The sequence below is a fragment of the Leuciscus leuciscus genome (assembly GCF_965113295.1).
Source record: "Leuciscus leuciscus genome assembly, chromosome: 3".
NCBI classification, from domain to species: domain Eukaryota; kingdom Metazoa; phylum Chordata; class Actinopteri; order Cypriniformes; family Leuciscidae; genus Leuciscus; species Leuciscus leuciscus.
The window spans coordinates 39,570,028-39,597,419 of record NC_138727.1 but is presented as its reverse complement, the minus strand read 5'-3'; the positions used below and the strand labels follow the sequence as shown (position 1 = coordinate 39,597,419).

The following is a 27,392-nucleotide window of genomic DNA, read 5'->3' as shown; positions in this document are numbered from 1 at the left end:
GCCCCTGATCGCGACAGACCGCTTCACTGGAGGGATAGCCTTGTGGCCCTTCATCCATCAACCGTCAAGGGTAGTGAGGGGGGAGGAGGTACTAAGGCGGTTTCTGGCAGAAAAAGGTGCCGGTCCCAGCCCGGCCCGCCCCGAGAAACCAATCATCCAACTGAGAACGGTTCGGGACACGGTGGAGGGTTCCACACGAGTCCGACGTCTCGGCGGCCCGTTTCAGCATAGCTGACATTTCTGGATCCAACTCTGGCAACGCTACTCTTCCAGAAGTAGGCAGCGCAGCCGAATCATCATCTCCAGAGTCCAGCTCCCCTTCCGATGCAGTGATCGACATCCTGTCCTCAGGAGGAGCCCCGAACAAAATGGCTGGTCGGTCCACTACAGAGGGACCAGCATGTTCAAATTTAAATTTCTTTATTGTTTTTTCTGCTGGGAACATCAAGTCAATGTATAATAACAATGATTTTATAAAATAATCGTTCCACACTGTTAATACCCCAATAAAACCCTCCATCAAGTAAACAACCTACAGTCTCCAATAAAAAAATAAAATAAAAAAAAAATAAAAAAAAAATTATATAAAAAAATAAATAATAATAATAATAATAATAAAAATACAATATTGATATCTTAAAGCATTTTCAAAATAAAATAAAAAAATCATCAGAGGATGCTCAGCTTAAGTGTCTTGAGAATTAGCTAGTAAATAGTCTAAAAAGGGGCGCCACAGTTTATCAAAGGTCCTTAAAGATCCAGTCTGTGACAGTCTGATTTTTTCCAATTTAATGCAAGTGAACACTTCTTTCAGCCATGAATCAAAAGAAGGGGGTGAGGCATGTTTCCACTTCAGAAGTATGAGACGTCTTGCTAGTAAAGTAGTAAAGGCTAGAGCCTTTTGAACCGTTACAGAAAGGTTAACTTCAACGGCCATCCCAAAGATGGCCAGAAGAGGATTTATGTCAAAATCTATGGCGAAGGCTTCTCTCAGAGTTTTGAATATTTTAGTCCAGTAATCATATAATTTAGGGCATCCCCATAACATATGAATGAGATCTGCTGGTGATTGCTTGCACCTATTACATGCATCGCTGACAGAGGGGTATATTTTAGCAAGTTTAGCATTTGTATAGTAAACCCTATGTAGAATCTTACACTGTATCAGGCCATGTCTTGCACTAATAGAAGATGTGTGTATGAGAGCAAGAATGCGCTCCCAATGTTCATCAGAGATTTCAAATCCCAAGTCTCCCTCCCATGCCGCTCTGGCCCTACTTGTAGAGGCTGGATTATTATTGTGAATCAAATTATAAATTACAGAAATACAGTGTTTTGAATGTGGTTCAAGCTTTAAGAAGTCATCCAATGGCGATTCAGGGGGGCGATTCGGAAAGTGAGGGAATAGTTTTTGCACAAAATGCCTGACTTGAAAGAAACGAAATAAGTGGGAATTAGGTAAGTCAAATCTTTTGGAAAGGTTATTAAAGGACGAGAAAACTCCACACTCATAGAGATCATCAATGGTCCTTATGCCTTTATCAAACCATATTCGAAACGCCTCATCCATATTAGAGGGTGCAAAACTGTGGTTTTTAATTATCGGAGAGAGTGTAGAAGACCTATGCAACCCAGTCTGTTTTCTAAATTGAGTCCATATCTTAACTGAGTGAGATACTACTAAATTTGAACTAATGTTGGTAGGCAATGGTAGTTGAGAGCATATAACTGAGTGCAGAGAGAGGCGTGCTGAGGACTGTTCTAGGTAGGCCCAGCAAGGGGCTTCAGAATTCAGATTGTTCCTCCAGTATACAATTTTCTGGATATTGCAGGCCCAATAATAGTGCAAAAAGTTTGGGAGTGCAAGACCTCCCTTGTTTTTAGGGAGCTCTAAAACTGATTTCCTAATTCGAGCTGGTCCATTTCCCCATAAAAAGGAAATTATTCGTTTGTCCAAATCCATAAAAAACTTTTTCTTAAGAAAAATTGGAATATGCTGAAATAAATACAAAAACTTGGGAAGAACAGTCATCTTGATTAGGCTTATACGCCCAGCAAGAGAAAGAGGGAGGTTAGCCCAACGTACCATGTCAGACTCAGGACCAGCATGTTCCACAGGGAGTTCCACCGGCTGCGGTATGACAGGAGTGAGGGGCCCACGGGGACTGGTTACGGGTTGGGGAAGCCCTCACTGTGATCCTCAGATCACCCATCCCACACGGCGCAGTATGTCTCCTCTGGGATTGGCCAGAGGGGACGCTAGAGTGGGGCATGGGAATGGGGACTCCACCTTCACGAATGAAGGCGAGTGTCGATCTTAACACAGAGATAGTCATGTTCCCGCAATGGGAACATGAACTATCCACAAAAGCTGCTTCAGCGTTCTGTAAGCCCAAACATGTGATGCATCTATTGTGACCGTCAGCTGGGGACAGGGAACGACCGCATCCAGAAACGCACCAGTGGAATGGCATCTTGAAAAAGACGCAGACACACCGTGTTGCTCTTTCAGGAAATAGCGCTCTCAACCAGTGCCAGAGCACACAGGGAATGACTCGAAGATGACAAGCTCCCTAAGCGTGATCCCAATCAGTACGGTGCGTCCGACTACGTCTCTGTTTCCTCCTTCAGGGAACGAGGGTTACATACGTAACCGAGACTTACTGTGTTAGAATTATGACCAAGACATTAATTATTTTTATCAACGCAACAGGCTGCAGTTAATGGGCAAGCTTTAACACAGAAAATGAGAGTAATATTTTGGACAAAACTATGAAAAATTCAGTCCTTATATGCTGGAAAATAGCTAGGTATTTTTACATTCCTGCCCATTAACAGAATAACACTTTTTTCTGCACTCTGCAGATGTTAGCTGGAAATGCTAAAAGACCAACTTCACTACAGGAGTTAGTGATAAGCTTCTTCAATTTAAACCTTGTGCACAGTAACAACTATCAAAAGTGCCTTCAACCACCTAGAAGGCACACACACACACACACACACACACACACACACACACACACACACACACACACACACAGGTTGAGTCTTATTTGTCTCCAGAGTCTGTTATCTTAATCATGCGAGTCACAGGCCTTGCTTAAGAAGTCAGTAAGCGTCCACACCACTTTCCTCGACTAAGTCACTGTGCCAAGGAGCTTATTGCCTGGGAAATCTGCAGTTTGGAGTGTGGCATAATTAAGTGCCTCACAATCATCCAGTTGATAAACAAAGCCTGAATTGAGGCAAATAAAGGAGAGCCAACCAAATGAAAAGAGAAAGCCTGTCGAAAACCATGTTGATTACTTTTCTTCTTCTTTCAGGAAAGGTGCAGTGCCTGCCATTGTTGGCTTATAGTGTTCACAAAGTGAACGACATTTGCCACTTCCTTGATATGGTGGTGCACAGGTAAGACCAACCACTGACACCAACTTAAAGTAATATTAAGCTAACTTAAACTTAAACTTGTACAACGTTCTTTCTTCTATGGAACACAAAGGAACTGTTTTTGCCAATACAAAGAAGATCAGTTGTGTCCAAAACAACATTAGAGCACATTGATTTTCACTGTATGGAGGAAAAATAAATAAATACAAATATATGAGTATACATTGCTGGCAAAACCAGCAATGCAAGTTTGAGAGGTGGCGCCCCACCAAATCTCGCGAGAATCACAACTTGCTTTGCGGCACGACGTCACATACATCAACAACATATGAAGCAGCCTCTATGGAAGACACTAGCACGCATTTCAGACATGAATCATGGCAGAGTCGACAAAGAAAACGAAGAAAGCGCGGTCGGAAGTGCAGAGACGGCTCTGCGTGAGTGGTATTTACGACAGTAACATTAAATACAAGTACTCCACAGTGACTCTAGGGGTCACTGTTTGAGAAAAACAGAAACTGCATAGTGTGCCTTTAAGAGTCTATGATTGGATCATTATTGCAGTGATTATTATGTTTCTAGCATGTTATATGTTTGGCAACAGTTCTTCTAAACCTAATTGATGGCGTGTGTAGCTTTTCATTTCTCAAACAACCATGTAGGAAGACACATCATGGGCACATTCCAGTAGGGTTGGGTACCGAAACCCGGTTCCAATAGGGAACCGGTTCCGACGTAAACGGTAGTAACCAGACCGAATATGAACGCAACTTTCGGTGCCTGATTTCGGTGCCTGACTTTTTTCACCGCCCCCTATAAAACATCCCGCGGCACGAATGATCCAATAACAAAACATCTCCAGTTAACCAGCAGAGCATTCATTTCGTTCGTTTGTTAAATAAGAGACGATCTAGCGCTGAAAATTATTTTCTCTTGTGGCTCACGCACACCGCACTCGTCTCGGACGCGCGCTTCAATACGTTGCAGAGATCGATCTATTTATGAGGCGCCGTCTATATGAGTAACGTTATGTGCTTGGAGAGTTTGTGTGTGCGTGCTCGCGTCTCAGATGAGTATGTGCGCGAGTTTGTTTGTTTGTGTGTGTGTGTGTGTGTGTGTGTGTGTGTGTGTGTGCTCGCGTCTCAGATGAGCATGTGCGCGAGTTTGTGTGTGTGTGTGTGTGTGTGCTCGCGTCTCAGATGAGTATGTGCGCGAGTTTATGTGTGTGTGTGTGTGTGTGTGTGTGCGCTCCCGTCTCAGATGAGTATGTGTGCGGTTTGTGTGTGTGTGTGCGTGAGTGACTTTAGATGTGACGTTGTGCATTTCATATAGTTGGAGCATTCAGCAGTATACATGCATGTGTGACTACTTGATATGTGTATGCAAGCGTTTTATGTGTGCGTGAATGAAGTTCGATTTAAGCCCTAGACGGCGCCTCATATCTATTCGTTCTGGTGAAATCACAACATATAATGCACACAAAGTGTCCCTGCTTGATATACAACCACTGATGAGCATTATCGGTTTAAAAAAACTACGCATGCGGATTAGAACCCAAAACCTCTGACATTCTTGACTAAAGTTCAAGTTCAGCTGCAGTGTTCCTCTTCGGGTAAGTCTAGTATTTTAATACCAACTGCAAATCTTGCATATCAAGTATGAAGTATATCAAGTATATTTATATGAGGCTATACTTTGTGTGTTAAATATTTCTGCTCAGTGTCAGATATTTCTCTGTTTTGTAAAAGTCTATAATATATAATATGTAATATAATTGATATATAATATATATATATATAATATATATAAATAATATTAGAAGACAACATTTTTATCTTAACTTAAGTGTTTTCGGCTACATCTGCACAATTTTTTATTTAATCAGAAATCAGAAAAAAAAATTCAGAAAACACACAGATATAATTTTTTTGATAAAGTGTGTGCAGTTTCGTTTTCTTAAGTACCGGTTTAAGAACCGTTTAAGCACCGGAACCATTTGAAAAATACCGAGTAGGTACTGGTATCGGATAAAACCCAACCAATACCCAACCCTACATTCCAGTGACTTTTTTTGTTGGACCGGGCAGTGTATCATACAGCATGCAAACTCAGCAAATTGCTTCTTACTTCTTGTAGATACATTTATTGACTGCAATAAAATAAACCCCCTAGTGTCTTTTCCATTTGTCTCGTACTGCATTTGCATTTAGTTCTGTTGTGTCAGGACTGATTTGGGCTAGATTATATATTGATTGCTATTCTTGTGATTGCAGCCACTGTGTTTTCAAATCAGACTCTTCCTCTTAGTTATTTTCTTTTTTTTTTCTTTGAAACTCTGAGTTGGTAAATAAATATATATGGGGTGGAAGGCATTTTATATCAAAGTTACAGTATACTACAGAACAGTCCATTCTGCTATTTTTGCTGGAAATTCAAAGAAAAAGTGGTTTATAAGTTGTTATATGACAATGTCTACTAAACTGAAAGGTACTCACTTATATCAAATGAATGATACGTCTGATATAAGTACAAAAGCAGTTTTACATTTTGTGATATAAATTTTAAAATATTATACTATTTAATACATATCATATATTATATTTACTCTTTAATCTCTCTCTCTCTCTCTCTCTCTCTCTCTCTCTCTCTCTCTCTCTCTCTCTCTCTCTCTCTCTCTCTCTGTCTGTGTGTGTGTGTGTGTGTGTGTGTTTTGAGTAGGCCTACATTTCCTATCATCCCAATATTAAACATAGCTATATTTAGCCTCTTTCATTTCAGAATCTAAAGAAAATATCACAAGTGCACAGCAACCCAAGATAACATCAAACAATTTCAGAGGACTATTTTAAGGGTTCATCCGAGCCACATTTCGCTGAGAACAACCGGCACTGTGAAATTTAATTTAGTTGCAATGCTGTGTGATTTTTAGCTTTATTAATGAGTTTAACAACTGACAAGCGACCGCTAGGTATAAAGAGTCAAGGCCCAAAGCACTGCTCAGATTGGCATATAAACCCTAATAAACTCTAAATTATTTTGATGAATTCTAAATATGATTTATTTTCCAGGGCATGGAGAGCTTCTGTCTGGGTTCTGGCAGTTATGGTGGAGATGGGTGCCTGGAGAGTAATTTCCAGCATATAAAACTTTACTGACTTCAGTGTGGGACATGGGAAGGTAATTGAAAGCAATATAAACAATCCATAAAGCTGAGTGGACATGCTTGACTTTGTACAAGTGGAGAGGCAAGGGGAAGGGTGGCGACTTTAATCACCGAGGGCAATGGCGGAGATGCCCACCAATCCGGATGACGCTGATGTATTCATGGATGGAGAATTGAGAAGGATGGATGCCCGAGAGGGTGATAGAGCGGTGTGGGCCAGGTGGTTCATTTCTACCCAGCTGTGGTGGCATTCAGAGATGCCTTACTGAAGTCCTATATCTAAATCATTACCAAAAGATCTCTGCGCATTGGGAAAAGTGACTTCTTGTTTCAGCTCAAGGCTGTGTGTGGGCTGCTCCGCTTCCAATCACGGGTCAGCTTTCACGGACATATGCGCTCACAGAGAACATTTGGATTGATTGATGTTACTCTCACATCTTGCACTCAAATCCCGACATGCCTTTAAATCGGAGTAGATAATAGGTCTTCAACATAAAAAAGCTTGAGAAACTTGGAAGGGGCTGCGTGCCTCCCCAACTTCCCAAAGTATAAGCAGGCAGCTTTCAGCTTTCACTGAACTATCGATCTCTTCTCGTGAGGGTGCAAGCCAAGCAGTTGTGCTTGGCAGCGAAGCCCAATTATGAAAATGGAGCCAAGCTTGTTCTTTGTAATTTCTCTGTATATTTAAGAATACTCCAGGGCCACTATTTAAAACTGTTTGGAGATAAACAATGCATTTAAAAGTGTTTGGATGGAGAGAGTGCTTGTCGAATCCAAAGCAACAGAAGTGGAGAGAGAGAGAGAGAGAGAGAGAGAGAGAGAGAGAGAGAGAGAGAGAGAGAGAGAGAGAGAGAGAGAGAGAGAGAGAGAGAGAGAGAGAGAGAGAGAGAGAGAGAGAGAGAGAGAGAGAGAGAGATACTTTTAAAACAACGCTTAATAATCTTCAACAATTCACAATATATATGAAAAAAAAGATTACATTTCCAAAACCAGATGTCCAACAGAAACAACACACAAAACATCATTAACACACCACAGATCACTGAAACCCATCTTATTATTTACAAGACTACAGTATGCAAATTCTATTTTTAGTCTACCAGCTACTAATTTCATAAACATCACCTCAGCATTAATACTATTAAGCTGTAAACCTTGATTTTTCATGGTTTTCCATATTGCCAATTTCGCAGTTCCTATTAACTAATTTAACAGACACATCTTCTTCTTTTTGAAAAATTATATTTCACACCCCCTATAAAAACTTCCTCTGACAATTCTTCACCAAAAGCTTGAAACAATCCATTAAGAACATCAAAAAGACTTTCCAATCTTTTACATTTAAAAAACAAACAAATGTTCTAATTCTCTTCTTCTCCCCAAAACCTACATCCCACCCCTACTGCTGGGTTCAGGTGCGGCACATGTTTGTCTGTAGCTATTGCATGATGAATAATTCTACATTGAAGATCCACTGTTCTTTTCTCTATAGGTTTATACAGAGTTCTCCATCTATCTCTTACAATAAATTCTGGCTTCAACAAAACTGGCCACCTTGAGATCTTTTGTTCTTTTGATGTCGTTTCAAACAAGTCCAGCAGTGGAGTTTTAAAAGACAAAATTCAACCTGCTCATTCATCCTCTTGTCTTTCGCCGACGACAGCAGCAACTCTTATTTTTGGAAAGTCCAGCTCATTGCTCATGTCTGATGGAAATCCTTGTGCAATATTTTTCCTATAGCCACTTGGTAATGCATTAACAATTTCTTCCACCAGCTTCTCCGTCAAGCGCAAGGACTTTAATCCTGTTGCTTCTTTCAAGGTTTCGACGGATCCCCATCGGTCATTATTTAAAAGTTGCCCCATTATGCTTCATAATGCCATGTCTTTGTAAACATGCACGCACGCTTATAGATGACAACAATCTTGTCTGAATCATTGGGTAGAAAAACAAACACTCCTCTCATATCCAACTCCCAGATTCATCAACATCTTTTTCCACTTTAAAAACAGTTCTCCAAGACTCCAATATTGACCAGTAAAAAGGTGTAACCTCAGACAAGTTCACTTTATCCAGTTCCATTAAAAACAGATGTCTGTCACCTGCTTTTTGTAGGATAATTTTTGCAGTCTCAGTCCAAGTTAAGTCCTTATAATACAGGAATATCTGTGCTGCTTGTATTCTAAAAGCACAGATCTTACTCCGCACATCCACCAGACCTTGACCTCCCTCGTAAACGGGAAGGTAGAGTGCTGCTGCTCGAATCCAATGTTCTCCACTCCAAAACAACTCCACAAATGTCCTCTGTATTTTGCAGATCAATTCTTCAGGTGGATCCATTATAATGAGTCTATGCCATAAAGTTGAGGTAGCCAGATTATTCACAACCAGAACTCTTCCTCTATATGACATCAATGGTAATAGTGATTTCCATTTAAACAATCGGGCAGACACCTTTTCCAGCGTTCCCTCCCACTTTTTATTCTGAAATTGTTTATTTCCACAATAAAAAAAGAAGAAAAAAAAAAGCATTTCCAGCCCATCTCTTTCCCACGACAATCCACCAGGTAATTTTGGAGGTCCTTCCCCACTTTTCCACTGACCAATAATAAGTCCCTCAATTTTTCCCCAATTGACCCTTGCTGATGGTGCCTTTTCATAATTTTCCATTGTTTCAGTTAAAATAACATCATTTTGATTTGAAATAAAAACAATAACATCATCAGCATAAGCTGATATCGAGATTCCATGCATGACATTAATTCCATTGAGATCCCTTCTTAGCCTGCACAACAATGGCTCAATAACAAGGCTATATAACTGTCCAGACAGTGGACAGCCTTGCCTAATCCCTTTTAACACAGGTATTGGTGCACTCAATCCTCCACCAGCTTTTGCAATCACAAAAACTTCAGAATATAGCAGATGCATAATGATATAAAATTCTTCCCAAACCCATTTTTTTTTAAAACCTCAAAAAGATATGTACGGTTGACTCTATCGAAAGCTTTTTCTTGGTCTAACGAAAGCACACCCAGGTCAACATTACTGAATTGATTAAAATCAATGACATCTCTTAAAAAGATTATCCATGATTGACCTATTAGGAATACAATATGTTTGATCTCTGTGAACTAATAATTCCAAAACATGTTTCAACCTATTTGTTAAACATTTTGAAAGTATTTTATAGTCCATGCACAGTAAAGAGACAGGTCTCCAGTTCTTTAGAAGGCACAAACCCCTCGTTTTAGGGAGCAAAGAAAGGACTGCTCTTCGACAACTTACAGGAAGTAGCTTATTCCTTATACTTTCCAATAAAACTTCATGTAAGTCATTTCCTAGTACATTCCAAAATGTCTGATAAAACTCTGCTGGCAAACCATCAATTCTTGGAGAACGGCCATTTGATAACTGTCTCATTGCCTCAGTGATCTCCTGAAAAGTAATTTGTCCATCCAAAGAATCTTTCTGTTCATTTGTCAGCTTTGGTAGATCAGTCAGCAAATCAGAAACACATTCAAGATCACAAGTCTCGACATCATACAAGTCTGTATAAAAATTAACTGCCAGTTTCCTTATTTCCACTGGGTCAGAGGTTATGACCCCATCAGGCCGCCGAAGATGATACATTTGCTTTTGTTGAACACTTTTCTTTTCAAGATTAAAAAAATATGAGGAAGGAGCATCCATGTCTTTAATGGAAATGATTGCTCTTATTAATGCTCCCATCACTTGTTATTGTAATAATGAACCAAGTTCTTTATTTTTATTCAAATGTTTATTCAAATGATTTTTTTTTTATCTTTCCATCATTATTAATTATCACAAGAATATTCTCCAAAGCTTGTATATCCCTTTGAAGTTTTTGTATCGTTGCTTTCACCATAGAACTAGAATGTGAACTATAATTTTGACAAAATATTTGTATGTTTGCTTTACCAACCTCCCACCACATAAGCAAATTTTCAAAAGAAACCTTTTTTAACTTCCAGTCATTCCAAAATAAATTAAAATTGTCACAAAATAAAGCATCCTGCAATAGTTTAGTATTAAAATGCCAAAAATAATGTTTTCATATTCAAAGCAAATAATATCAAAAGGTGATCTGAAAACCCAACGGGTAAAATAGAAACATCCGTAATTTTATTATTCCATTCTCTACCTATATAAAATATATCTAATCTAGCTCCACTAACCCTATTGTTAGATGCTTTGAGCCAGGTATACGGTTTAATTCCTGTGTTTCTTCTTCTCCACATATATATATTATCCTAATTAAAACTCTTCTTTTTTTTTTACAACACTTGATTCATGATGGGGTTCTTCTCCATTTCTATCCATAATAAAATCAATAGTGCAATTCCAGTCACCTCCAATGATAGTACAAACATTGTCATACATTTTCTGAATAGCACTCCTTAAGTTTAAAAAATACCTCACACGCTCAGGTCCATTATTGGGTGCAGTAAAAAAATAAAAAATTATCAGTAAAAACACAGATCCTTCATATTCCATTTTTAACAGCAATATTCTTCCTTCTATAATTTCTTCGACAACCAAACTATTAACATTCATTTCTTTAGAAAATAAAATGGCTTTGCCAGCACTTGTATTTGTCCCATGACTTAAAACACTTTTTCCTTCCCACCATCTACTCCATTCAGATTCATTATCTAAACTAGTGTGTATTTCTTGTAAGAAAGCTACATTTATTTAATACTAAATAACTCTGATACCATTGCTAATTATATTACCATCTCTACCCCCATTCATATTTAAAGAGCCCACCCTCAACAGCTCCATAGAAGAAAGAAAATATAAAGAGGATAGAAAAAAAGAACAACAAATCAAAGAGAAATATTCACCCCATGTGACTTAAACATTTGATTTGTTGAGTGAAGCATTCGCTTTATCCCTTCTTAAAGCCTTGTTTATACGTTCGTATGCTATTGTATGCTCATTTGTTAAATGTAAGCAACTAATTTAGACGTGCAAACTGGGTGCCGGTATGGTGAGAAGTTCGAGCTCGGACAGATTCGGCGGCGTGCGCGTTGTTACAAAAAATATCGCGCACACCGCCAGGCGAAATGTGGTCTTGCGAACCCAAAGCGAACGACCGCCCACACCGCAATGACGTCATTTTTGCCGCGCGCACCTTCGCGCTCATGCGGATGCGTCGAGTATAAACTAAGCTTAAGCCTGGTTTATACTCGACGCATCCGCACGAGCGCGAAGGTGCGCTCTTACAGTCCTCTCACCCCACGTAATGACCACTATCCCATGAATTATTCCAATGGAAAATGCTTGGAATCTCCCCAAAACATGTTTCTTTTCTTTTCTTTTTTTCACAGGGGCACTTTTAAAATGCAATTTGCCAACCTTATCTTCACTTCTAATTAGAGATGCACCGATTGATCGGCTGGTGACCGGAATTGGCTGATTTTCACGTGATCGGCCGTGACCGGCCGTGACCGGCGACCGGCCGGTCAGTCTGACAAATGCCGATTTTATGCCGGTCAAATGCACTCGGGCGCGGCATGATTAACATCGTGCAACATCAGCATCAAACATGTAGGAAACCTAGTGAATTACGTCCGTTCAGACCGCAAGCGCGTATTTTTTTCCGGCGTGCATGTTAATCAATGAGTGCATTAACAACGGGAGCAGGAGCAGCGCGTGAGCATCAAGCAGGAGCGCGAGCAGTGAAGCGCGTGTTTCGGCGCACACTGTAAAAAGGTTTTCAAGCAGTACTTCATTTAATTAATAATTTGTCTTTCAATTCAGTTTACCATTATTTGTTTTATTTTTCAAATAATATTTTTTTAGTTCAAAACATAGTTAAATATAAATATTTTTCATTAAGAGCTCAAATAAGAAATATTTGTTTCGACGAATGTACAATTTCAAGGTTACACACAGGATTGCGCATGGGCATTAAACACAAATCTTCTCGACGACAACGACCACGTCAGCAGACCGCTGTAACCGCTCTTCTACGTTCCATGGATCACTTTGCTGCTCCAGAGAGAATCAGATTTCATCGCGGATAAACTGAAGTAAGTTAAACAAACAACCATTTAAATGTGCTGCTGTATATTTAGAAGCCTGTAACGTTACAAGACATGTTGCTCTGCCGAATTTATCTGTTAGATATCGTTATGTAAGTTAACTTACGTTAGTTTAAAAATGTGTTAGCTAGCTTAGTTTACACTAGGCAAGTTAACGTTAACGTTAATGTGTCGACGTTAATCAATTCCTGACCGATTGCAAAAGGGAACATACGTTTACCCCTGGCTTATTTTGATTTTACAATGGTAATTAACGTGAACGTTTAATCATTGAACATAACGTTATCTCGATGCAGCGTCATAAGAACGACGTTCTCTGGTTAAAACCGTAGAAACCTGATCAACAACTAAGGAGCTAAAGTTAACTTACATGTAAAAGGACTGACGTTCACTTGTGATTAATGGTAACGTTATCTAACACGTATGACTGTCGACACTCACAATGGTCATTTATTTATGGATTGTATGCATAGAAGTATTGCTGCATTGGCGCCAATCGGTTGATGTCGGTTGGTTTTCAAAAAAAGTGTAGTAGCAGCTACTAGCCATAGGGGGGCAGACATTTTTTCGTGGCGTTAGTAATAGGATTGACACAATATTGAATAATATATTATAATGATTATTATATCAACTGATAACGTATATTGTGCTAAAGTTTGTTGACCATAATGTACCCTCATGCCAAATTTGTACTATCTTGATGCAGGATACTGACACCGATACAAAGAGCACTGAAATATCTCATCCATATGGGAGAAACAGTGGAGGACCTCATCAAAGATTTCCTGGTAAGGCCAGATTACTTTAGAGATGTGAAAATGCTAGATATGGCTGTCCACTTCAAAATTAGCCATCAGACTATGTTCAGATATATGTCTGATAACAGTCTGAAGGCTAATTTCAAATATAGAAACAATTACTTTCAGCTAAAATCAGAGTCCCATGTGCTGGAAAGTTTGTGCAACTTATATTTATGTCAACAACAAATTGGAGTACATTTTATAATTAGTTAGAAGTATTAGTATTATGTAAACTAATTTGGAGGGAAACCCAAGCTGTATTGATTCCTTATTCTTTTTTTCTTTTTCTTTTCTCCTTCCTAAATTCTTTTCCAGGTGTTGGAGAAGGAAGAGGCTGAAAAAACTCTTCAGCAGAAATCTTTGTCATCAGAGATGCACAAGCTGTATACCCACAAACATTGGAATCATACTTGAGGGTCAAGAGGTTCTGAGGGACTTGCTGTCTGTCGCAAATGTTGAAAAAGTTGAAAATCTGACACAAAATTGTGGATGTGTGGAAGTAATGTATATAATAATTTAATAAATATCGATTTAATGAAAATGATGTGTCTTTTTTATTTTATTTTGGACAAGATTATGTTCCTTAATGGGAAATATGTTTTATTGAATCCATATCTTTTTGTTTGTTTAAAATAAATAATTTCTATTAACTTGTATTTTTAAAAATGAGAAATAATTGTATTATTAAATCAATATCTATTTAATTGGAGAAAACAAATAATTTCTAATACATATTTATTAAATGAGAATTTTTGTTTTGATTAAATCTATATATTTTTGTTTAGATCAAAAATAGAATTTAAATTAATTGATTTTTTTCAACAAGAAAAATATGCTTTGTGCCAAGTTTTATAAAATAGTTTTCATAGACATAGAAAATATTGGTAAGGGCAAGTTATTTATTTTTCATTGGCTCAAGTTATACAATATAGATGTGAACCATTACCCTAAAAATTTTTAATTGGATGAATGAAAATATTTTTTCAGTGCAGAGTCTATTTGCTGCACTGATCACGCTCAATTAAAGGGAAAGCACACTTTTGATGGACAAAATAGCCTAAATAGCCTTTCACAAAAAAAGTGCCCAAAATGCACAGAATTTGCTTGTTTTAACAAGAACTGGAGTAGGCAATGTCAGAAAAGAAAACGAAGACTAATATTTACAGAAAATGTACCCATTTAAACTTGTTTTATTATTCAGTTTGTACAAGTGATTGCAATAGAAATATCTTTATACTGCAAGGCTATATTTATTTTATTTTTGATTTATGTTATTTTATTGCCATTCCCTGTTTTCATACAGACGTTTAGTTTGCTAAATACATATATATAAAAAAAAATTTGGATATTGAAATGGTTCTTCCATAACACTGCACTTTAGATGTGTGTGAATTACCCACACCTGGAGTATAATTTATATAGTTCTATTTTATAGCGTTTATCTGTTCAAAAAAATATGTACTATGCAAATTGTAAAATGTTCTATTACAGAAAAGATATAAAATAAATATTTGTGTGTGCTGTTAAGTGGTTAGAAAAAATGAAATCGGAATCGGCTAAAATCGGTATCGGCAGGTCAAACTTAAAGAAAAATCGGAAATCGGAATCGGCCCAGAAAATTGTAATCGGTGCATCTCTACTTCTAATCCACATCTGCATCCTTTACGGTATTATAGAAACACAACAGACCAGATACTGCTGATACCTATCAAAATAGCAATAAGCACTTTGAATCATCCACTAATATTTTTTAAATTCCACCAAAAATATGGCTTATGCATCCTATGAAAAGTTAGCCTGGTTAAAACCAGACTATTCTCAGTATTAACTGAGTTATAGTCTGGCAAAGCTCCATAGACAAATCATTTCCAAAGGGGCGTCACCAGCGGGCGTCGCTCAAATGCCTCTGGATAGACCTAAAACCAATCAGAGATCGTCATCGTGTAAAGCCATATGCTGCGTCCCAATTTGCCTAAGTTACACTACGCCATAAAAGTATGTACTCTTTTTGTGAAGAAAAGGTATTTACTTTTGAATGTGTAGCAAAAAAGTAGGCAAGCTTTAGGACATACTACTTCGTCATCTTTATCGGACGGATCTGTCGCGTGCATCCTGTCACTTAAACTGCCCTGTCAATCATCGTGTCACAGTTAAAAAATCCTCTATTAAATCTAATTTAATTTCCTACCGTTTCGGAGAGAAATGTAGTAGCACGTTCATCTGCCAGTGGGTCTTTTATGGAGACTGTCCTCATGTGTTTGCAATTTGAATATAATAATGCATTTAAAAGTTGAACGGACGTCGCTCAAATGCCTCTGGGCGCAATTGGATAGACCTAAAACCAATCAGAGCGATCGTCATTGTGTAAAGCCCGCCTCAACGTTTCTGATTGGTGCCGCGATTTCGACGGCATGGAAATGGGCTTGAATGAGCTCTTTGCCAGACTACTTCTCGAGCAAATCTGAATTTGCCGGAAGTTGTCTGGGTTTTCCCAGGCTAATGAAAAGTGTTATTTTTCAGTCACATTGGAAATGCATTGGAATGCAAGGTGTAAATGCAATCTATCCAAAAATATCCAGACACGAAACGCATGGAGTAAAGGGGGCCAGAGATAGCCTTCTGATAGACTGCATTTCAGACCCAGGCAATGTGAAAGCTCTCAGATGAGGATTTGAGGGGTATAGGCGTGCTGAAGCGAAAAGAGAAAGATATCTTGCAGTTTTTTTTTTTTTTTTTTTTTTTGGGTAAACTGTGGCAGTTGCAGGTTTTGGGATAGCTCCTCTTTTCTACCTGAGTGTGAAAAACGAGCAAAGCTTGAGACTGAGACGGTGCCAATCAACTGCTGGCTGTCTCTCAACAGCTCTGTCTGGATGAGCTGCAAAGAGGCCTGTGTGAGAGTGTGTTTGTGTGCTGCCAGTGTGAAGAAAGGCAATTACTGATCTCCTCACCTGCAGTAGACTTGGGAGGCTCATGCTTTTCACACACTGTTCCAGCATTTCCATGAAAAGAACAAACTCCTTTAGCATTGCTACACTGTTCTATATTCAAGCGCTAACATTCATGGTCATTACTAAACTTATTGCTATGATAGACATTTTTGTGAGCATAATCAGACAGACCAGGTAAGGGTCAGTTAAATAGATTACTGCGACCCTACATTCACATACTACATATAACCTTAATATAATTCAAAAAGTAATAGTAATATTAGTAATACATGCACAGCATCATATTTCTTTTTCATCTAGTTTCAGAAATGTGTTTGAATATCAAATAGAAAACCTGTCACATTTTTGGCTCAATATTTGCCTGTCTAACAACAGAATTGAGATCTGCAACAGATGAACAAATATAAAATGACCAAATATGGTCTCAGAAAGGTTAAGGAAAGGGATACATATTTATGATGAAATCAAATGCAATCTATTTTCCCACGATCCACCAACTTAGAGATGGTGTCGCTTGTGAGGTTGACTGATTATTTTCAAATGTTACCAATGCGCCACCCCTCAATCGACAGCATAGTAAACAGCAGCTGAATATTTATTTATCTCCATCGACAAATAACATGATGAGATGTTATCAATCTTCACAGCTAATGGGCGATGTCCTCTCTCAATCTTTGCATGTTTGCACAGCGGGGCTTCCTTGAGTTTGAAGCCAAAGGCATCGCTGATATCCCTAATGTATTGATCATTTCAAGACTCTCACAGCCAATTTGAGTCCCTCACTCCTTTGTGTCTCCTTTGTTCATGCATTTTGATCTACAGCGGCACGCTCGGTCACGCTAGACGCCGTGCCTTTTCTTGATTAATGGACACGGACAATGATTTGTACCAGGGGAGCAGGTTACTTTATTTCCTCAATAATTTCTGGAGAGCTTATTCATAACAAAGCTGCATGGCTCCCCAATGAGTTAGCAGTTTTGATTTAAAATCAGCACCTCAATCAAAAGGGTTTATTGAGAAGACAAGTTGCTTGTTACAATAACAAGAACAATCTCTATTTTTCGCCTTCTCTAACTTCCAGTACAAGTAAGGTGTCAGTATATTAACATACGTTAACCATGACTGGATTGTTTTATTATGCTTTTCCTGGTTATTTAATTTCTTTTAAAACAGTACATACTTTCAGGATTGTAAGAGTAGGTGTCTAAGAAGCACATTAAGGCACAGCGATTTTAAATCAGAGCAAATTTACCAGATTGTGTTCGGAAATTGCTAATGTTACACGTCAACGGATGTACTTTACATTCACACATTGTCCATTAGGAGGTGGTGTGAACAAGGGGGTGGGTGTGAGAAAATGAAAGGGCAGGGAGAGACTGAAAGCATAGAAATGCATGTTAGACAGTTGCCATGGATATGAATGTTCTAAAAAGCTGTTTTTTTAATGACATTAATTAGGAAGTTCTGACATTCATTTTTGCACTGGCTTTTTTTCAGCCTATTTTAGCTCCGTTCCAAAACCTGGCGAGCTGCTACATGGCAGCATCCTATGTGTCATAAGTGACCGATTTGGAATCCTCTTCACAGGCACACCACCCAAAAAGTCTTCTGCACAGGAGAATCGACTTACAGTTGATTTCAATAGAGTTTGACATTCGTATGTTGCTAAGCTAACTGCAGTGCTCTAATAAGATTAAAAATACATCACACAGAGAGATATTAAAGTAATATAATCAATTTTTAATTACACTGAAGTACAATTATTGACATTTTTCTTTTTTTTTCTTTTTTTTTCTTTTCACTGATCAGTCAGTGTCAGTCTGGGACTGCCTTCTCCATGAAGGATACATGCAATGATAATGCAAAGAATTTTGCTTAAAGTATCTTAGGTGGAAACACAAATAACACCAGGTGTTTGGAACAGTCTTCTTCTGAAAAGTGCGCCTATGATTCCTTAAAAGAAACTGCCTTAGTGGGCAGCTTGCTAGATTTTGGAACAATACATTTGCTTAGACAGATATATACAGAACAATCCCCAAGGCTCCCCAACTAAATATTTGAAAGGTGCTTTTCTTTTACAGTGAAATATTGATTGCGCATCTAATTTATTTTTATTGTGCTTTTAATTGCAGTTACTTCACTATTAAGAACACTGAGTCAGATTGTAAGTTTTGAACATTTTGCTTTGTGTAGTGCCTGCCACCTTTCTTTTCTTTGTATTATAGAGTATGTCTCCCTCCTTTATTGATTTCATCCTGTAGATGAAATGTTCATTTGCTAAAAAAAAAAAAAAAAAAATAAAAAAAAAATATATATATATATATATATATATATATATATATATCCAGATGACTGTAAAATAATCAGCTGATATGCAATATTTGTAGCTTTTGGTACAGATGGTGAGACTCATAAATTCTAGGAAGAGGGATTTTGATATATGCTACACTAGCCTTTCTTTGTCCAGATTTAAAAAATGTATTACTTCAGAAGCCAATGTAAGAGCTGTGGATTTTGTTGTATAAATTCAACAATATTACTATTACTATTATGGTGGAGGCATGACCAGGTGCTGAAGGCCATCGCTGAAGCCATTGCTACAGGAGTCAAGTGGGCCAAGCGCTCCCGCCCCTCCAAGCAAGCCATCGCCTTCATCAGAGCTGGAGAGCAGCCAAAAGCAGCTGCAAAAACATCTGCAGGTATCCTGGCCACTGCGTGGGACTGGCAGCTGTTGGTGGACTTGGAGCTGCAACTCAAGTTCCCCAGCCACGTTGTGACCACCACCTTAAGACCAGATGTCGTTCTCAAGTGGTTCTGTTGGAGCTTACAGTCCCTTGGGAAGATCGCTTGGTTTGAGAGGAAGCTCGCCAAGTATGAGGGACTGGTCAGCGAGTGTCGACAAGCTGGATGGAGAGCAAGGTGTCTACCAATAGAGGTAGGATGCAGGGGCTTTATAGCCCGATCCCTGTCCAGAGCCTTCAGTCTGTTAGGCATTGATGGAGTGAGGAGGAGAAGAGCCATCGGAAATACCACTGAAGCGGCAGAGAAAGCCTCAAGATGGCTATGGCTCAAGAGAGGAGATCCATGGGGGTAGGGTAGCCAGATTTGCCAACTGGACACAAGCTGGGGTCTGATCAGCCACAGCTGGGTCGCCTGGATGAGGGTGTATGATGTTGAAAGACCCAAAACACCCAATGATTCCAGGAACATCACTGAAGATGTGTCCTGTAGCATTAGTAGATGTATTTGCACAGACATTACTATTACTATTACCTCTAGAATATTTTCAAGAATAACTTTTTTCTTTCTTTTATATGGCATAAAATACCCATAAGTTCCTTCATACTTCTAATTGGATTTCAAATTGAAATGCCCGCCTGGACGAACCTTGGTTATTTAGACATTTTCACTTCATGTAGCCTACAGTGACAGGGCTGAGCAAAACTATGCGTTCACCTCTGCAAAGTAAATAGATGTTTTTTTTGCCTCTAGAGAATGAAATTTCAGAGATCGTTTTCAAACATTTCCTATCTGCACTTGGTCAAACCTATCTCTAAAAAAAACAAAACAAAACAAAAAACCCGTTTCAGCTTTAAGGATTTTCTTGTCTAGTGTGTGGAATGCAAATGCAAACCTATTTATAAATGCTGTCCTGTGTATTACATGACGTGCTTTGCATCAAAAAAGATTCTTTGTGACTCATTTGTCATTTAGACATCCAGCATTTGAGATTCTCACTGAAATTATTACAAAACATATTTAACCTCTCACCCTATTTAGAAAGCAACAATATCTGACTGCCTGTTCCTGTCAGCACTTTTAGACATATTATAAGAATGTGAATACAATTCTTCCATTTTGCAATATCTCCATTTAACATCCACAGTCATTTGTACTGCATCAGCAAGTGGGGTGGAAATGGGCCATAAATATGTCCTGTGACCATAAATAGCTATTTCCGTTTATTCTAATAGACTGAGCTCTTAAAATAAAAATAAAACTGGAATTAAAGTTGTCCATGCTTACATTTAGCTATGTTTTATTCATCTTGACTCATTAATGCTTTGATTTAGCTCTCCCCCCTTTTTTGTAGGCAGGAAACATGAGAATGCCATTATGGCGAATAACATAATTAATCTTGTTTCAGGAGAACCACGAGCCTTTGAACTCTAATAGTCCATGATGCTGGTGTCTCTTAGTAAGACACATTCTCCATCTTTTTGATGTCTCTCTCAGACACGAGCACACACGCAAATATGCGTACTGCATTAAAGATGGCATCTCCATAAAGCTTCATAAGGTTTTTTGTTGCTTTTGTTGCTATTGTGTAAGAGAAGGGAGCTGCAGAAAATGAAGAAAGCCATCTGCTTCTCTCAGATACAAAGTAAAGGGTTGCTGAAGCAACTGTGCAGGGAGCAGCATTACTAAACAAATGAAGTGATTAGGACACCAGCAGAGGACAGAAGACACAAATACTATTGCTTCTTTCAGAGAAACACTAAAATAAACAGAGAATAATAGAAAAACACACTTTCATATACCAGTAGTGAATGACAAGGAGCAAGGGGTGAAAAAAGTGACAAGCCAATAGTAAATTAAGGGCAAAGGTAGAGTCTGCCCTATGATGAGATGCACCCAACGGAAGTTAAGTTCCATTTCCTCATGGGCTGCATTCTCTAAAGGTTAACATACTCTGGGACTCATAGTGGATACATGGTGGAAACCATCACTCTTTAAACCGACCCTCAGCTCCGCTGTGCCTCTCTGCCACATCAGTTGGGACCTCTACATGATTGGGAAGAGTTGAAGAAAAATAAAACATGCCATGCCACAATCTAGGTCTATGACTAGAAAAAAGAATCATGATTTTTAAAGTGTAACTTGGCAGCCATACTGGTAACAGCCAGCCAGCTATACATCATACATTTTAAAAGGAAAAGACAGAAACCAATTAATTTATTTGTCAAGATTATATTCCAGTAATATTTCAAATTCAGAAAAAAACTTCCACTTGAAAATTATTATTATTATTATTATAATTTTGGGGAAAGAGTGACTTATGCTCAAGGCTGCATTTATTCAATAAAAATACAAATGTGAAATTTGAATACATTTTTCACTTAGCTGTTGTTAAAATATTTTAAAATGTAATTTATTACTGTGAGGGCAAAGCTGAGTTTTCAACATCATTACAATACATGTCACATGATCATTATAAAATACTACTGACCCTAAACCTTGAATGGTAGTATATACGGTATAATGTACACAATCAACTGTTCTGTCTTATAGTGTGTCTAGATAGCTTTGGAGGTCAGGAGTCTAAAAAAGTCCATTATTGTATAGAATCCTTACATGTCAGAACTGGAAAAGTAAGCGGCTACAAACTTCGCCAACAGTAACTGGGCGAAGACTGTCTACGACACTAGAATAAAAAACGGCAGTCTGGGTAATTGGCAGCATGCAGCAATACAGTATTTGGATTATTCTCCATGGAATTTTTTTTTTTTTTTTTTTTTTGTTCTTTGACTTCTGACCACTTACAACTTCATTTCTTTGCTTTTTTTTATTTTGCTGCATTCATTTCTGCTTCATTTTATCAGCAGTGCAACACCTAGTGCAGAGTACGTGAGAAAGAGAAATGCATAAGAATAAAAAGATAAAGAAGCCACAGTAAGAGGATGCAATCTGCCACAAGCAACCATTAAGAGTCTCTAAGCCATATGACTCCCAGTAGAATACTCTGGAAAACAGTAGGAATGCCGTTTCTCTGCCATTCCCCCACCTTTCCTCCATCATTAGTTTAATAACCATCCAATAAGCAGCACAGACTCACGCGGGTCTCTTTCCCTCCCTGATGGTCATAGACCTCAGAACCTGGCTGTGTTATGCCACTCTTCAGCCACTACTGAAACAATGGGGCTTGATGAGACTACCACCACCATTGAGGGTTTCACATTGATCCTGTCCCATTAATATAAGCCGCTTAGGCTGCCCCACAGAGACACTGTATAAGAGTTCCAGGCCATGTTTCTGAACTGTTTTAACATTGCACACACAGACAAAATAAGCCCTACACTCACCATCCCACTGGTTATCAAAAAAAAAAGCGTGTGAATATTAGAAGCAATCTGAAATGAAAGCCCATTCCCACTGATGGTAGATGAGAGCTGTTTGCCTGACAAGAAGTGTATACCTGCGCACACAGATATATTCATGTGTACATGCTGAGCCATTTACATTTAATCATTTTGCAGATGCTTTTATACAAAGCGACTAACAAATGAGAAAACATTTTCATAAAGGATCCAACAATAAAAGTACTGCAATATAACATTTTAAGAGCAAACAAATATTGGAAAATAGCAGATGTGTAACTGCAGGAAGAAGGAATACTTGAAGAAATAGTAAAAAATCACCCTCATGTCTTTACAAACCTGTAAGACTTTCTTTCTTACATGGATTACAAAAGAAGACAATTTTTAAGAATGTATTGGTCTTTGTCTACTAGAGATGCACGGATGGGCTATTATGGGCAATGCAAGGCGCTGCTGACGCGAGAAAGCTCTTACCTGTTCTAGAAAGGATACTGATCCAATGCAGCAAAGATATTTAAAGGCTAAAGTACCTACTAGTATAGCCTATTGGCTATGTTGTATCCCCAGAATATCAGCAGTGAACTCCATCTCCGATCGGCGCAAAGGAACGAAAATAAATAAATAGCCTAAACAAAACGCACATCGGCAAACCTGACCTTACCTGACTAGGCTACTGTACAATTTTATCATTGTAATAAAAAACGCAATTTGGCACAACATTTTTAACATGCTGATATTTAGCCTTCTACTAATTAATGCCTATTGAACTTTTTTTTTTTTTTTTTGCAAAAAGAAAGAAAGCTTGAATAAAATAACAAGTCATTCACATTATAGGCTAATTAACTCTACACACTGTCATGTTAGGGTGACGACTAGGACGAGCCTGTTCTGTAGATTCCCGTTAATTTTGACTGCATGGGAAGAGAGCGTGTCTTTTTCAGACAGACAGTGCAATTAATTTTATACCAGCAGGCCAAACAATCATACAAGAAACAAACTATGGAGCCTCGAAATTAAAGAAATGCCAACTTTATTCATTCCGAAATTCGCTGAAAGTCCACCGCACAACAGTGCAATATGCATGATCACATTTTTAATTGTCCATAACAACCCGAAAACTTGCCTGCTTGCCTTGCACATCTAATTAATGGGCAAAGTTTTCCGACAATTTTTCTTACCTTCTTTATTTGCTGTGGATGCTATTGAGCTTGTAGAAGTTTAGCTCTTGCGTTCTTCTGAACATCTCGCGCTGCCATTGCCCGATGTCATTTCTGAGTCATATCACTCCATAATCTGGATGACTTCTTTTAAATGCCTATTCCCTGAGTGGTAGGCTACAATAGCCGAGTTTCCATTACCCTTCAAATTGCGCAAATTGAAATTGCTAATTGAAAATACGCCCAATGGAAACACGTCAATTTAAAAGTCGAATAAAAAGTCTATGCCCCAAATAGCCCATGGACTTTAGATAATCCCCACAAACTTGAATTATAATGAAATATATATGCAGGAATAAAATATCATCTACAGTGTCAGGATTCAGGCGAGAGCGCCTGGCCTCTGCACTGAAGGAGCGCTCGCTCGCAGCACTTGTTGCTGGAATAAATAACATTCTCGTGGCAAGGTGCTGTAATCGTGGTAATGACTGGCCTTGTTTCTCCCAAAAGAAAAGTAGATTTTCCTCTGCTGATCCGTCTGTATGGAAGTTTGTAGAGGAATACTCCTGTACTTCATTCACAATTATTGTATCCTCAAGTCAATCCTTGGCTTTTTCGTTAGTGCGCCATCAGCTATACCTGCAAAAGACCAATGAAATCTAAAATTGATCCATGTCGGTACATAGCCTAATATTTTACATTTATAATGAAAAATAGCCTGCAGAGTCAAGATAGCCTAATTCAACTTAAGGCCAGGGGTCGGCAACCTCAGGGCTCAGTTCTTGGACCCCTCCTCTTCTCCATTTACACCACATCACTGGGACACATCATACAGGCACATGGTTTCTCTTACCATTGCTATGCTGATGACACACAGCTCTTCCACTCATTTCAACCAGATGATCCCACAGTAGCTGCACGGATCTCAAGCTGTCTGGCGGACATCTCGGCATGGATGAAGGAACATCACCTGCAGCTCAACCTGGCAAAGATTGAGCTTCTATGCCTCCCTGCCAATCCGTCTCTACAGCACGACTTCACTATCCAGCTAGATTCATCATCAATCACCCCATCAAGGTCATTCAGAAATCTTGGAGTAATATTTGATGACCAGCTGACCTTCACAGACCAAATTACAAAGACCACTCGATCATGCCTGTTTGCACTGCACAACATCAGGAAGATCAGGCCTTTCCTAACTGAGCATGCAACACAACTTCTCGTCCAGGCCCTGGTCATATATAGGCTTAATTACTGCAATGCTCTTCTGGCTGGACTTCCATCATGCACAACTAAACCTCCACAAATGATTCAGAATGCTGCAGCTCGTCTTGTCTACAATGAGCCCAAAAGGGCCCACGTCACTCCTCTGTTCATCTCTCTGCACTGGCTACCACTCGCTGCTCACATCAAGTTCAAGACATTGACGCTTGCTTACAGATCTATCACAGGCTCAGCTCCCTCCTACTTTCACTCACTCCTACGAGTCTACATCCCTACCAGAAGCCTACGATCGGTCAACGAGCAACGACTCGTGGTACCATCACAGAGAGCCAAAAAATCACTCTCCAGAACATTCTCATTCATGGTTCCATGCTGGTGGAATGATCTCCCCACCCTCATCCGGAATGCAGAATCCCTGACAACATTCAAAAGACAATCATCTCATCTCTTCCGTGAGCACTTAATCTCATAAAAAAAAAAAAATAATAAAAAAAAAAATTCTTTCCTTTTCCCTTAATCCTCCCTTATCTGGCTTATGCTACTCTGAGCAATGCCTGCACTTTGTATTTTGAGCACTTCTTGCGTTGTTTTTGCCTCTTCACGATGACTCGCTTAATTTGGTCCTAATTTGTAAGTCGCTTTGGACAAAAGCGGCAGCTAAATGACTAAATGTAAAATGTAAATGTAAATGTAAGGGTTAATCGCTGGCACGCAGCAAACGTGAGAGAGGTGTACCCTATGTATTTCATTCAGAGTAGCCTACCTCCCACCTGCATATAGATCAACATTTTGATGTAATAATTCCTCGTAGTAACAGCTTGTTTTATTAAGTTAGGAATTATAAATACTATAAAGTGTACTATAAATAACTATAAATATTAAAGTGTGAGAATTAAACTGTGCAAGTCAATGAAAGCGTGCAGCTAACAAACCATTAGCGCGACCACTGCGTATCAGCGCACACAAGTTACCGACTGACAGCTTACAGCTTGTTCCGCTGTAAATAGTTAATGCTTTAAATTTAAACCAAGTATAGAGAGTACTTATTTAACATTCCATACATATTAAAATGACTGTGATGCATGTGGAAAAACGTTCATGCGTACCTGGTCACTTCATGTGTTTTCTCTGATCGGAAAGCTATCCAATCGTGAGGTAAATGCCTTCCAACAGAGAGGACACTTTTTTTATATTCCAGATGAAACTGAACAAAATGCATCTGCTTGTTGAAGTCACATATATATAAATTTTACTCCTGCCAAAATGTAAAAAATGTATGCGCGGTTTACAGATATGACAGATATGGCTGAGCATCTCTTCAGCAAGCCGACGTGCAAACTGCCGCAAATGAAACAAAGTTCAGCTCACATACTGAAGCTCAACACAACACACAATTGTCTTCATTAAAATAGTGACACTAAATTATATTACCAGTGCTGATGCCACTCTTGAAACTAGCTAATGATAAATAAAACGCAGCTCATATCTTGCTTTCATTGACGTGAATTTGCATATAGCCTGGGAATCAAAGATTCCATTTTTATTAGATTTGCATGTGGAGATCCAGTTATGTTGTCAAGTGTAAGTGGAACACTTTTAACAAAACGGATAGCAAAGAAGTCATGAATAAAACACATGAATGACCAGGTGTAAAATCTGTTCTGAAAAATCTTATTTAAGCCTGAAAACAAAGATGACACATCTAAAACTAATTTCATGAGAAATATAAACATTTCTGTACTATTTCTATGTTAGCCATTATGGGGGGTATATATGGGTTGTGGCACAGTAGCCGTGTTTCCACTGTCGGGCCAGAGCTGGGTCAGTATTAAATACTTTTAAAATAATTTACCTCAAAACTCACACTTTCATGTTTGAATGCCTTCCGTTTGTGATCCGATGTGGATTCTGATCACCGCATAAGGTAGAAATATTTACGCGATGCAAAAGACTATGCACACTAACCATTACCATAGTAAACATGGTAAATATGAACGCTTGAAGAAATCAGACAAATCATAAAGACTATCACAATGCTGTTTTTATTTTATCTGTCAGTAGTCTACGTCTCGTCTCTTTATACCGGACTATCATAAAATATAGCAACTTTCTTTTCGGGAGCTTCCTCTGTTCCCTTTCGAGGGAACTCGCGCTGCGTCGAGAATCGACACATTGGGGAACGCCTTCAGCGTGACGTGTCTGAAGTCTGAAGGCAGCGCGTAGATTAAAGGCCTGCAATGCAAAACAGAATCTATAATGCCTCGGATCTTGCGTTTGCCTAGGCAGCGCGTAGATTATGAGCCCACTCTGCAATAAAGATTCTGTGACTAGGATCTCCCGTTGCCGAGGCAGCGCGTAGATCAAAGGTCTGCATTGCAATACAGAATCTATAGTGGCTCGGATCTCGCGTTTGCCGATACAGCGCGTAGATTACGGGTCTACTCTGCAATAAAGATTCTGTGGGTGTGAAGCAAGCACAGTCAGCTCCTGTGCGTTCGCCGAGGCAGCGCATAGATTATGGGTCTGCAATTAAAGGGACACACA

General features: G+C 38.8%; 1 protein-coding gene and 1 long non-coding RNA gene across 2 annotated transcripts in view; one reads left to right on the top strand and one right to left on the bottom strand.

The window, feature by feature from the left end:
• Window positions 1-27,392, bottom strand: part of ctnna2 (catenin (cadherin-associated protein), alpha 2) — a 535,329-nt gene that overhangs the window by 39,419 nt on the left and 468,518 nt on the right. The window lies entirely within an intron of this gene.
• LOC309494995 lies at window positions 12,559-13,775 on the top strand. The gene is made up of 3 exons (XR_014204499.1): window positions 12,559-12,609; window positions 13,328-13,409; window positions 13,737-13,775. It is a non-coding gene; the product is annotated as an uncharacterized lncRNA (long non-coding RNA).